This window comes from Macrobrachium nipponense, chromosome 4 (assembly GCF_015104395.2).
Source record: "Macrobrachium nipponense isolate FS-2020 chromosome 4, ASM1510439v2, whole genome shotgun sequence".
Lineage (NCBI taxonomy): Eukaryota > Metazoa > Arthropoda > Malacostraca > Decapoda > Palaemonidae > Macrobrachium > Macrobrachium nipponense.
Genome location: NC_061100.1, coordinates 118,463,502 through 118,476,001, shown reverse-complemented (window position 1 = coordinate 118,476,001; position 12,500 = coordinate 118,463,502). Strand labels below are relative to the sequence as shown.

Genomic DNA, 12,500 nt, shown 5'->3' with positions numbered 1-12,500 from the left:
AAGTTCAAGCGAAGATACAATACATTACTACCCTAATTATATTCTCCAAAAGCATTTTAATGCATTTTTAGCTATTTATTTGTCTTTTTTACAAAAAGTGCGATCTCTTCTTTCTTCTGTGTTTCCCTTGACTTCCTCTTACTTCTTCCTAATGAACGTCATTTTCTTTGGAAGCTTGAATTTTAAGTCAATGTCCCTTGTGGTTTATCATCTGAATAATAATAGTAATAATAATAATAATAATAATAATAAAATAATAATAATAATAATAATAATAATAATAATAATAATAATATAAACTGACCTTTATTTCCCCACCTCAATCAGCAAATATTCAAAAGAGCCTCGGAATGCTTCTAAAATACTTGTAAAAGTGGTGGAGAAGTGCAGTGAAGACAGCTCCGCAGAGTGGTTTCTTTGTAATAAAACCTAAAGAGAGACGTAGATGATTTTATTGCCCCGTAAAATGTTCATATGTGGGATTTTTCTGCCATACAAACAACATATTCAGGGAACGGTCAAGGATGAACGTTACAAAAAACAAAAATAAATTGCGCCTCAAGAAATTCTGGGGTTCCGCAATCGTAATATGGCCTTGATCGTAGAAACATACTAGAAAGTAATTATATATGTAAATAAATATTAAGATAAAACAATACAATCATACAATACAGACACTAACTAGTGCACATGGGTATGTAATTTATGATGGATATATATATATATATATATATATATATATATATATATATATATATATGAATTTTTACCCCCATCACCGTAATTCATATACATCCATTAAGCTACAAATGTTCTTTAATATCCAATTCGCTCTGCCTCGGAATTAATATATTTTCATATATGTTTAACCGAAGGGAAATATTTTAGTTGATAACAATTTCGTCCTCTCGTGGATTCGAACCAGCGCTCAGAGGAGAAATCGGTAACATACTGAAGTCCTGATTTTTCCTCTGTGCTCGGGTTCGAATCAACGTGAGAATTTATTATAAAAAAAAAATATTGAACCGAATTTATTATAAAAAAAAAATATTCTTCGGTTAACATATATGAAAAATATATTAACTCCGAGGTAGAGCAATTGGATATTAAAGGACATTTGTGTCTTAATGCATGTATATATATATATATATATATATATATATATATATATATATATATATATATATATATAATATACATATAAATATATGTATATATATGTGTGTGTACATAAAATCCCTACGTGAATGAAATATAAGGAGAACGCTCATTCATGTATTATCCATCAACTCGTTAAAAAAAAAAAAAGGCTACAAAGAATTGGAAAAAATAAAAAACCCTAACTACAACCCACGATTAAGACATGTTGGAGCCATGCGGCTGTAATCTTATTTGCATGAAAACATAATGTTCAGAAAATATGTGTAAAAAGCCATTTATTTCTACAAAGGTTAACGAAACAGAAAACCTCTCAGAACATACGTAATTCTTCTACCGCAATGACGGTAATTCTTGCAGGTTGAGCATTCTTAGGGTAAAAATGTGCTCATTTGTCCTCACCATTTTAGCATTCTTGACAGTAAAAAAAAAAAAAAAAAAAAAAAAAAAAAAAAAAAAGAGCACCTTCATTTTGTCTCCATCTCAGAATATCAAATGAAAATTTATAAACAAAACCTAATATGCATCCCAATTTGGATTAATCTAAAAATAAACTCTTGCTTATGTCACCCTCATAAGGAACAAAAGAAACTCCCAATAACATTATGAAATGTCTTCAGAACAGAGGGCAAATAATAGGGATATACTTCTGTATGCTGAATATCTTCTACTGGTTCACATGATAAACCTCCCACAAACTTTTCGAACACCACACATCCATAAAAAACAAACTCTTAGCATCGTCGATCAAAATAACCATTCTTATTGTGACGCCGACTACTTAACTCATTACTCAAATTTGCTTTACGAATTCAGCGTTTTTTAATGTAACTTTATTCCGTCAACTTATTACATCTTGACCTCCGTTTGGATCTGAATCCAATCCATTTTTCTTTGATTCGAAGACAACCTCACAGGAAAACGTAATTCAAATCCATCAAGAACTATTTTCAAGTTTTCCTGTGAAAAACCAGACAGGTAAACAAGTCATCTGGTTGGGTAGAGTACATAACGCCCAATACAAATTTGATGACGGTGATCATTCAGATGTTAAAACAGCAGTTCTTATTTGAAAGCTCGTGTAAGAGTAATTTTATGCAATATGTGTACTAATGATTAAAAATCTTCCTGTGGTACAACGATACTGCTAATCTGAGACGCTTGCAATACCTACGTTGTCAAAGCATGGAAGGATACTGAAGGATATGATGCTAATAAAAAGAACCAAATCAATTGCGACTGCTTGTAATGCCATCTAGATCTTAGTTGTTTCCTTTATTGATATCTGACAGAATAGTATAATCACATGTGATCCCATCAGGTCGGGCATTTTCGTTTCCTTGCGAGACAACACCTGACACAATATTAACTGCTAAAAATAATCTGTCGATTTTGCCATTTCTGCAACTCTATCGTCACCGTCATAATAATCCAATCAGAAGAGGCATCATCAATACAGCTTCAATGTCAATAAACAGATCATAAATCAAACGTTTCACATCCATCGACTAAAGATACACAAAAAGATTTATACAAGTACTTGCTCTTTCTGTCTGTTAAGAGAAATCACCAAAAATATGTTACGAAAATAAGTACAGTCCTAATGACACAAGCATGTTGTCAATTTCAACAAAATGGGAAATATCACCTCCGCGAGAAGACAAGAAAACGCAAATGAAAACGACGAGACATTTGATAAAGATCCATCTTTGTATATTGAATCACATCTTCTCTTCCCATCTTGATATATTTATGAGGGCATTAGGTGTGAAGGGCTGAACAAAGGCACCAATCACAGTATGCAGAATTTGACTCCATAAATAAACATCAGAGAGTGCCATGGAGACAAATTGGAATTAGGAGAGAGCGTGATTTTCTGTACGGTTGCCAGTCTCTCTCTCTCTCTCACACACACACACACACACACACACACATTATATATATATATATCTATATATATATATATATATATCAAATATATATATATGTATGTATATATATATATATACATATATATCTATATCAGTAGACAAGAAGACAGTGTAATTCAGTTCATACCAAAGTTACATAGGTAAAGAAAATTACAGTGATATAAAATACATTCAAGTCGGAATATATACATAGTTACACAAAACAGTCATGCTTTCTTACACTGACGTATACACCTTCATAATGCAAAACAAAACAAACAAACAAACAGGATTTCACGAAAACGTCCATAATATTCCAGTAACATTAATTTTCTAAAATTTATGTTCACCATATTATATACAATGTTAGAGCGGTATATGTAAAAGCCATACCATGCAAGATAAGTAATGACAAAATATAAAATATAACTATTAAATAAAATATGTACAAGATAATTCCCTCGTCAGTTTTTGTTATGAAAAAAAAAAATTCTTGCTAAAATGGCGCTTTTATCACTGTATAATAAAGGCTATATTTAAATGTTCTTAAAATTTCGTAAACATCCCTTAAAAAACCGAAGATATATGAAGAAAGGCATAAAATCCTTTGACTGAAATCACATGGGTTGCTTAGCAACCGCAAGGTTGACATAATCTTATATTTATTTATTCATTCATTTGTAATATAATGTTGGAAAGTTAAAATCTGGGCTTCTTTATATGCATAATAGTTGGTCTCACTATAAGATTGTTTAAAATCTTTTTAACCGCCTTGTGGGTGCCAACACTAAAACTTTTATATAATTTCTTGGAGTACGAACCACCAAACCACATTATGCAGCCAGAATTGTTTAAATTAATATACCTTAAATCTCTCTATCTGCAAAATAAAATTTGTTGAAGTTAGCGTAAAATTTACTTCTTGTCCGAATTATGTCATCACTGTTATTCAAATCACAGGTTATACATAGATGGATAAATAAATATCCAGGTTGATAGATAGATAGATAGCATTAATACGTTTCCCCTAAAAGGGTTAGCTCCAAAAAAAAAAAAAAATCTAAAAATTCACTGCAACATTTATACTTTGGCTCCTGAACAATATAACTTCCACAACAGAGATGGATACTGAGGTCTCTTCTCGCCAATTAATCTTTCACCATCATTTATTCAATACTTTCTAGGTCTTCCTCTCCTTGCTATCAGCAATTCAGAATTATACACTCTTTACCAACTTATCACCGTTCGTGTTTTCTACATGACTGAACATTGTAACCACCTCTACATATCTTCACAGTTTTCACCCATCTTAATTCCCCTTATGCCATATATGCTACATGAACAGTTCAGTTTATCTCAACAGCCTCTAACCTTTTTGTTTCTAACGCACTCAACTTCTACACTTTCCTTTCATAAGGAGCATTGTCTGAGCAAATGCCGAATAGACTCCTACCTTGGCTTCTATAGATAAGGCAAGTTTTTTCCCCAATGTTTGCCCGTATCCTGCTACCTTTCTTGCTCCTCCTACTATATGAAACGCCTCTCCTCTCATCCTACAATCGTCAACAAAGTTGTTTCCCAAATACTTATGTAAACCAACCGCTTGCATCCTCCATATTATTCATTGTTCCGCTTCCTTGCTTTCCATTCAACCTCATCTCGGTATTACTCTCAGATTTCTTATCTTGCAAACACTTCTAAACTCTCCCTAAATCTGTAGTTTCTCCTCACTATCCCAAATTAACACTTACCATTCAACACTCCATTCACAACTGATTTTCTCATCCTGCAAATTTAAATCTACATTTAGTATCCTCTCTGACTTCTCTCATCACTCCTTTCATAAAGATATTTAAAAGCCACAGATACATAACACATCTTTTCTTAAACGCACCATTACACTATACTCTATAACTCTACGAAAGGTTGAGACTTTCCTACAATTAGCGGCGTGACACGTTTCCCATCTTGCCAAAGGAGGTATTTAATCCTAATCCAAAAAGGTAAATTTTCAGGATTAACCTCCTCGAGGTTAAGGTTAATCCAGAGAGTGGACTGGACATATTCGAGCGGACCGTCCAGATATTTGCTTTTGATCATAAGTGGCTTCGTTTTAAAGTAATATATCCCATGTATACATGCTTAGGTTAACGTATCTACCTACTTATTTACATAGAGCACACACACACACACACACACACACATATATATATAGTAATATATATATATCATATATATACATATATATACATATATAATATATATAATATATTATATATATATATATATATATATATATATATATATCTATATGAACTAACTTGATCACGAAATATATAAAATTTGATGTTACGTATAAACAAAAGGTAAAACCACGGAGGAAAATGAAAAAAAAACGAGAACTGCCGATATATTTCCTTAATGGTATTACCTATATATGTGTATATATATATATATATATATATATATATATATATATATATATATATATATATAACCCTAATTAAATTTTGCATTTGAACAATGGCAGCGCCGATAAAATATCTGCCAAGTCCACCAAATCGTTACCCTTTTTCTAGCATCATGTGCTCCTAATATAAATTTTTCCCTTTACTTCCAAACTCCTTCACATGAAAATCTTGATTCTTACACACTGTTCCTATTCTGTACTAATAGTTCTTCCCCTATGAGTTCTGTCATGTTTCACCTTCTCAGTCAAAAACTTACAATACATCTTCCTTGGTATACAAAGCAATGCTGTATTATGTAACTCTTACAACTGCTTCTATAGTCATTGCCTTTTTACAGGGGAATCATTATTCCTCTCACCTAGCCCTTGAGAACCTTTCCCTTATCCAGACACATCTTACAAACCTTGGTCAGCCACTCAATCACACTCGCCACCGCACTGCAGAATCTCATTTGTATCCCCATCAACTCCTGGCGTCTTACGATTCTTCAACCTCTTCTCTGCTTACATCCTCAACAATAGCTTCAACAAGCATTCTTAATCCTGCACCAACCCAACCCCCTATATACATATACATACACACACACACACACACACCATACATACACACATATATATATATATTAATGTTATATGTATGTATATGTAATATATATTATAATATATGTATTATGTATGGTATATGTAATTAATATATATATGTATATGTAGTATGTATATATATATATATATATATATATATATTATTATAATATATATAATATTAAAATAGAATATAATAATTTATATATGCAATATACACACATATATATAATGTGTGTGTGTGCCCGCACTTTACTCAATCATTAGTCAGAATGCTACAAACAAATTCATTCCGTGTTTACAGTTTCCAATGGGAAGCAATTTAAAGATAAAATCAGTGAAGTCGCAAGGAACAAAAATATAACCATATACTACTTAGTTTATGGGCTTCATCTTCTCTTTCTAGCGTTTGAAGCGAAGTGTGAGTATCGGAGCACAGAAAAAGAAAACAAAAATAAAACAAACATTCTGGTCACGACTGACAGTGTCAGCAACAGCATCTCCCACGCAGAAAAGAGAGGAAACATTGAACATGGAAAAATGCACTGGCGTTTAAAACAATTATCTGATGAAGCTTACAGGCGAGTCCACGCAAAAATAAATATTTTCTGATAATAATACAATCGCATGTGAGACAAACACTTTGGAACGGTAACATGAAAATAATTTCGAAAAAAAGGACTGTAAAAAGACTACGATCACGCGGAAAAGAAACAAACAACACGGTGCAAATAATCCAAACTAAACGGAAGAAGAGAGCGAAGCGTCTGCTCAATGATTCGCATCTAAAAGCGTGCTTGCAAGCTTTCAGTCGTGACTGACGAAGATCTAAACCTACTCCCTTATTAACAGCATGAAAAAATCTAAGAAAAAACATTCCTGATGCAACCGCAGTGTTGCCTAGAAGCCTCTCGCTTCGATGTTCCCCAGGAATGTCGGTTACTTTGAGGACAGAGTTGGCAACTTGGGGTCCGGGCAAACTTGCAGTCAGGTTACAAAATGTGATATTTACATTTACTATATCAATAAATGAAAAAAAAAACCCATATGGAATATAAATAAATAAAAAAAATATGCAAAGGGGGAAAGCTTATGATTTAACGAAATGAAAAACTAATCCTGAGTATATACTATATATATATATATATATATATATATATATATATATATTATATATATATATATATATACATACATAATATATATATATATATGTATGTATGTATGTATGTATGTATATATATATATATATATATATATATATATATATATTATATATATATATATATATATATATAATATAGCTAAGGTCTAGTGAAAAAAAGAAGAGGGCGAGTCTCAACAAAATCCCGCTGCTCGAGAGCAGGAGAGAAACAGAGTTCCACGTGATCCAATTACCAAAAACAGTATACTTTCTCTCATATGAAGAAAGCTTTAAAATAACCTAAAAAGAAAAAAGAAATACTTTTTCGCTAGGCTTCCAGAACCACAGATGCCAATGTTTTCATTCCATGGCTTGACTTGACGCCAAGACTTGAGAGAATTGTGGAAACAAATTTGGTGATGGGAGGTTCCAGTTTATAACAGAGATAAAATCAATGCAACCTGTTTTGGGTCGTGTGTGCTTCCTTCACTATAATACTATCTCTAGATAAACAGGGTCGTGGTGGTAGGATTCTGTTTACTAATAGTAGCAGTTATTTTTTTTTTTGTATGGTGTTTTTACGTTGCATGGAACCAGTGGTTATTCAGCAACGGGACCAACGGCTTTGCGTGACTTCCGAACCACGTCAAGAGTGAACTTCTATCACCAGAAATACACATCTCTCACTCCTCAATGGAATGGCCGAGAATCGAACCCGCGACCACGGAGGTGGGACGCAAACACCATACCAACCACGCCACTGAGGCGCTTAGTAGTAGTTATGACTTGGACCAACGACGGATGGTCTCTTGTTTGTCACTTTTTATAAGTTGTATTTCAACGGAGATCTTTCACATTCACAACTGCTCCCCTTTATCTGCCGAGAGGAACCAGATTCGCTGAACAGCAGCACCAATATGCAATAAATGTGCTTCGCTGTCGAACTTCTCAGTTTCAGAGGTCCTTTATTCCTCACACCGTTGGACTGTGGAACAGCCTCCCAGAGGAAGTCATGCAATTGCAATTTCAGAATTTCAAGCGAAGATGCAGTGCATTACTACCCTAATAATATTCCTCTTGCATTTTAATACATTTTTTTCTGTTTACTATTCATTACTAATTTTTTTCTTTTTGAATAAGTGGGATCTCTTCTTTATGTAATTCCCTTTACCTCCTCTTACTTCTTCCTACTGAACACTACGTAGTATATTCTTTGGAAGTTTGAATTTCAAGTCAGTGGCCCCTGTGGGCTTGTTCCAGATGAATAGGTTTCATCTTCTGAATAATGAAAGAATAATACTAACTAAAATCGAATGAAGTGTTAACGTGAAGGAGAGATGGCATTCTGTGGGATGAGTGTGATTCTGCATCGCTAATGTTAGCATTGATTAGGCGCTTTAGTATCTTTCGCGAGCCCTGAGGATAAGTAGGGAGAGTTAGGGTCTGGAGAGGCATTCGTCCGTCAAACATCTGCCAAAACAAATTATGAAATGAGCCCTACAATGAGGTTTACAAACCACTGGAAAAGGCTCATTCAAACCAACGACCTCGAAGAAGAAGAAGAAGAAGAAGAAGAAGAATGATGATGATGATACAATGAAATCACCGTCTCTACAATTGTCTGCCCATCTTCGTGCATTAATTTTCACCCATTTTGATTGTGAAACAAAGAATGATACTGATAAAAATAAAAATGATTAAACATTCTATTTCCTTGCAAAGAAACGTATCTATTTAATGGAAAATAAAAGCATAACACAGCGGTGAAACCCACGGCTTATCCCTCCGAGATCTAAATCTAAGCTTCTTAAAGGTAAGAAGGCTTCAAATACAGAATGAGGAATGTACCCAGAGCTCCTACCACATTCACTCTTGCATTCACAAAGGTGCTGTGCTCTCTGCTCCCGCATTATTGTGCAACATCGCGCAGACGGGGATTTTTCTCGTGAAAATAAAAAGTCGTCCTTCGGTTTTATGAAGCAGTAAAGTGGTTTTGCAAAGACCTGCCTATAGAGTGTCATATGCGCCATCATCTCTCGGTTTCTTAATCTAAACCTCTTATCGTTTTCTGATCTTATAACGTATGCTGAATATTCACTGGATAAAGAGGAGAGAGAGAGAGAGAGAGAGAGAGAGAGAGAGAGAGAGAGAGAGAGCGCACCTGAATGGAGGTTGTACACCACTTATTTCTAACGTAACATCGATTAAAACTTTTACGCAAACTTTCATAAAATTGTGAAATGTGAGGGTTCTGGGAGCATGCAGCTGTAAATGCAAGGTAGTGTTAGCGGCACTCTTCCTCCTGGCAATTTCGTAATTACAAGAAATAAAAAAGCAAATTTTTGCCAGGGATCTCCTAAGCATTATTTCAAAACGACAAAACAGGAAACATATCTTAAGAATTGCGAGTTGTGTTCTCGTATCATTTAGCACAAGAGTTCTCAAAGCGGTCGATATCGATCCCCAGGGGTCTATGAATAGTCAGCGAGGTCAAAAGGGGTCCGATGAATAACTGAGTCAGGGGGTCAAAAGGGGTTCGATGAATAACTGAGTCAGGGGTCAAAAGGGGTTCGATGAATAACTGAGTCAGGGGGTCAAAAGGGGTTCGATGAATAACTGAGTCAGGGGGTCAAAAGGGGTTCGATGAATAACTGAGCCAGGGGGTCAAAAGGGGTTCGATGAATAACTGAGTCAGGGGATCAAAAGGGGGTCGATGAATAACTGAGTCAGGGGGTCAAAAGGGGTTCGATGAATAACTGAGTCAGGGGGTCAAAAGGGGGTCGGTGAATAACTAACGTGTCGGAGAATTAAGTTACATATACTCGTACGTCTAAAGTTCCAACATATTCTCTTACTAGGTGTTACTTTTTTTTCCCCCTAATTCTGAATGTCAAGCACTAAACTAATACTACTGTAACTTATTCTGACATTGTTTTTTATTTTGAAATATTAAATGCTAGTCTAGGGGGTCGATAGAAAATTTGAAACTTCATAAATGGGTCGAGGAGTTAAAAAGTTTGAGAACCCCTGATTTAGCCAAAACAACAGGTTTTATAATCTTTGCAAGACTACAGAATCTTTTCTGCGTCAATTCGTTCTTTAGGAGGTTGGGAATGGGGTCGCACAGTGGCACTGTTACCATGTAGGTAGGAATGCATAGGTAGTTTGGTAGTTTAGGACATGATAGGACATACAGTCGTAACTCTCCTTCCGATAGGATACTGTTTCATTCCTTTAGGCCTGGGTCAGGGGTCAGATCACGGCCACCTAGGTGGCTGTGGTCAGATACGGTCAATGCTTATTTTAAAAGTAAAGACCCTTATGGAACGAAACAGATATTAACAAATTGAAAAAAAATTCCTGCAATGAAAAAACAGAAATTCAGCCTTCATGCAATATACCTTTGCATTGACGGTGTATTCACTGTGAAATCTAATATCTTTCCCTCACCACCTATTATGTGAAACATTGCTTGGATGTATTATCAGGTACAAAACATGTCATAATTCGGCTAAGTGTTTCTGTGGTGGTTATGAGAGAAAAGATGTTATGGATTCTAATATTCTGTTAGGGGAAATACATCATCAACTGTGAAAAAAAAATTGACTTATCTTTGCTCAATTTCATCAAAAGTTTTGCGCAAATATAATACTTGTACCCGCCAGCTTAAACATTCCTCGCTACTCTTTTTTTTTAAATAGCAATTGTTCTACTGATGTAAAATATATTTTTACCTCCACGTAAAAATCTTAGGAAACAATATAAAGAGCTCGAGAGAAATTCGACGTTTTTACAAGAGTGATAAAAATGGTCAAAGTTTTAACAAGCTCGAAAGGGCTCATCCTTTTACGCCCTGCTGCAAAAATGTCAACGTTTTATAAGTGTGCAAAAAAGGCCCGCGTTTCTATCAGCTCAGATAAAATGGCTAGGTTTTCACAAGTACAGTCAAAATGGCCAATGGTTTACAAGTGTCAGTGGAAAAGTTCACGTATTCAAAACTGACCATAGAGTTATCTGTGCTTTTACCGGTGAGACTACAGGGTCTGTTTTTGAGGCACTTTCGTAACTAGAAAAAGAGAGAACATTATCGTCCCGACCAACAGCACCGATAAACTTTTCCGTTGTGCTGCAGAATGACAGATACAGAATCGTTTATGAGTCGCTTTTCATGGCTCTCTCTCTCTGTACAATCTCTCTCACACACACACACACATACACACAACAACAAATAGTGAGTAAGCGATGAAGGAAATTTGACAAATTCTCGTCTTAGGCTTTGGGTTGTTGAATCCCTCAGATGAAATAATGGTTTACAGTCAGTTCGCTCGTCATAATATGCAAGAATAGTAAAGTTATTACTGTTAAATGTGCGCCAGATGAACCTGGCATCTCTAGATATCATGGTAAAATAACCAAGTGAATAAGGTCCGCTCTGGTCGCCGTAAGCTCAAATAGGGCCGACGAGGTCACCCTAATCTCAGACATGGACTGGAAGCCAAACCAAGTCCTGCGACTTCGCAATTGTTTAAAAATAAGCGGACGTATCTAAACCGCCCGGCAGACAGACAATTCCGAAACTATAAAAAGAAAATATAAAACTCCTAATTCAACCCAAGAATTATCAACTTTCAAACACTGTATTCAAGTATCGTTAATAGTCGGTCAGTCAGGAGCAATTTTAGAGGTAACTGCGTGTGAAAATGCGATACAATTTTTAATTGGAGACTAATTCTTAAAGGTTTTGACTTGCCAACGTTGTATCTGCAATTGATTATTTGAATGCCACTTAATGAAAGGTTCAGCACCACAGGACCACTTGACTAAAAAAAATAATAATTAAAAAAGAAAATAACAAACACGTAAACACAACCTTGGAAGTTTTTACCTACTCTCTCTCTCTCTCTCTCTTCTCTCTCTCTCTCTCTCTCTCTCTCTCTCCTCTCTCCTCTCCTCCTCTCTCTCTCTCTCTCTCTCTCTCAGTTTGTTTGTCCGGAAACTTCCTAAAGAGTTTAAAGAAAATTTCATTACTATGACATAGAGTATATGACAGTAGTTTACACTAATAAATGTACCAAGCAGATATCTACTCATTTATTTTCTTTTAGCGAGTAACGAAGACGAGAGAAGTTAGAGGTGCCGATACATGACCTTCAAACCAGTTTCGATATGGCAGACGTTTCAACACAGACAGACATGCTCGTAAATGTCCGCAACCCTGCCCGAAGCGCCTCTCTCT

The 12,500-nt window shown here is 35.0% G+C and overlaps 1 protein-coding gene and 1 long non-coding RNA gene across 7 annotated transcripts in view; one reads left to right on the top strand and one right to left on the bottom strand.

The window, feature by feature from the left end:
• LOC135211094 (uncharacterized) overlaps positions 1 to 12,500 on the top strand; it is a 496,052-nt gene that overhangs the window by 68,092 nt on the left and 415,460 nt on the right. The gene's annotated exons all lie outside the window — the stretch shown is intronic.
• LOC135211096 (uncharacterized) overlaps positions 1 to 12,500 on the bottom strand; it is a 666,357-nt gene that overhangs the window by 253,796 nt on the left and 400,061 nt on the right. The gene's annotated exons all lie outside the window — the stretch shown is intronic.